A 2,023-nucleotide genomic window follows, 5' to 3' on the forward strand; every position below is an offset into this window, starting at 1 on the left:
AACATCAGACCAGAATTCATGAGGTACACTGAAGATAAGATCAGCAAAACCCTCCGTGACATTGAAGCTAAAGGGATCTTCAAAGATGTCATGCTACTGGCCAAGCAAGTGAAAACAAAGATAAACAAATAGAACTATCTTAAACTAAGAAGCTTCTGCACCTCAAAAGAAACAGTGACCAAAATACAAAGACTGTCAACAAAACGGGAAAGGATATTCACCCAATACCCAGCTGATAAGGGGTTGATATCAATTATATACAAGGCACTGGTTGAACTCTACAAGAAGAAAACATTAAACTCCATCAGAAAATGGGGGGTGGAAATGAATAGAAATTTTCTCAAAGAAGAAATCCGAATGGCTAAAAGACACATGAGAAAATGCTCTCCATCGCTAATCATCAGGGAGATGCAGATTGAAACAACAATGAGATATCATTTCACACCACAGAGACTGGCCCACATCCAAAAGAACAAAAGCAACTGATCTTAATGATAGTTATTAAAATAAAAAATATTAAAGTGAGAACTATAAGGATAGAAAATATGAGAAACTTTTTTAAAATTTTTAAAATTTTATTGAATCACTGTGAGATAGTTACAAGCTTTCATGTTTGGGTTACAATCTCACAATGATGAAACACCCATCCCTCCACCAGTGCACAGTCTCCACCACCAATAAAAAATATGGAATGCTTCATGAATTTGCATGTCATCCTTGCACAGGGGCCATGCTAATCTTCTCTGTATTGTTCCAATTTTAGTATATGTGCTGCCAAGGCGAGCACAATATGAGAAATTTTCAAACAGAGTTTTAGATTTGAGACCATATTTTGTCACATTACCCAACTTGTTATAACCACAAACTTTATGACTGGCAGAACTGTTTTTACTTTTAAATACATCACATGAAAGATAACCCAGTGATTTTTCTGCTAGTGAATCATTGTTTATAGACTGTTAGCCAAAGACTTCCGGAACCCAGCCACAGCCATGCTCAATGCCACTCTCCACACGGTTGAATGAGCCTCACACATTGTAGGATAATGTAACAAGCACTGCTCTGGGCCCAGGGTTGGACTGAAATCTTAGTACAACTAAAAAGACTGTATTGTGATTTGATATTGTGTTGTGATTTGGAATTTTTGGAATTGTTCCTCATTTTCAAATTTTTGTGTTTTTGTAAAAAGAAAAAGGGGGATATGTAGGATAACGTAGCCTCAGGTAGTTTAGGTTTGTTGGGTTATCTCCCATCACAGTGCTCCCATTCCTCTGTGTTTATTTGTAGCTTCTTTCTTAGTGTTCTGTTGACTTGTAAATATTGTTTTTCTCTTCTCCTTGAGTCCTTTGCATAGTTTATTCAGAGCCATGTCCTTTTGTATGGACACAGGAAGACTTAGCAAATGCTATGCTTTTGTAAGCTGGGAGTCATTTGGCTCTACACAATATATTCCTCCTGGGCATCTGTTCTCTCGACCTAAGCCTCAGTTGCCTTTATTTTCTAGCACCCCCAAAAGCAGGGTCCTGACAAGGGACGGGACGGACCCAGGGCAAGTGGTGAGTTGTGTGCTACCCTGGCATCGAGATGGGCCTGGCCAAAGTGCCTAATGCTTAACTATAAGTTAAGAGTTTGGTCATGGACAAATGCTGTCACGATGTAAATAGTGATAACTAGATTTAGACCCTGCTAGGGTTAGGAATAATTAATCTGACCTGAGTGCTATAGTCTGAGTCTGTGACAAGATGTTGCCAGGAGAGCTGCCTTGCAAGCCTCAATGTCTCTCTTGCTATGTCCATACAAAAATAACTAGTATTCAGATGTGAATAAGTTCTTGGACTAAGGAAAGGAGAAAAACCTTAAGAGGTATTTTGCCTGCTGGCAGTGAGGAAGGGCTTTGGAATGCCCAGCCCTTAGGAAGGACTTTCTTATGTTGATTTTGCTACCTGGCTGTGTGTAGCCTAGTGGCAAGGGGGAGAGAGAAAGAGGGAGGAGAGAGAAAAGAGAATCCAGAGAGATGCTGCTG

At 39.7% G+C, this 2,023-nt stretch overlaps 1 non-coding gene across 1 annotated transcript; it reads right to left on the minus strand.

Moving 5' to 3' along the window:
- Window positions 1-680: 680 nt before the first annotated feature.
- Window positions 681-787, minus strand: LOC129401261 (U6 spliceosomal RNA). Its single transcript, XR_008628192.1, has one exon. It is a non-coding gene; the product is annotated as a U6 spliceosomal RNA (small nuclear RNA).
- Window positions 788-2,023: the final 1,236 nt, after the last annotated feature.

The sequence above is a fragment of the Sorex araneus genome, chromosome 1 (assembly GCF_027595985.1).
Source record: "Sorex araneus isolate mSorAra2 chromosome 1, mSorAra2.pri, whole genome shotgun sequence".
Lineage (NCBI taxonomy): Eukaryota > Metazoa > Chordata > Mammalia > Eulipotyphla > Soricidae > Sorex > Sorex araneus.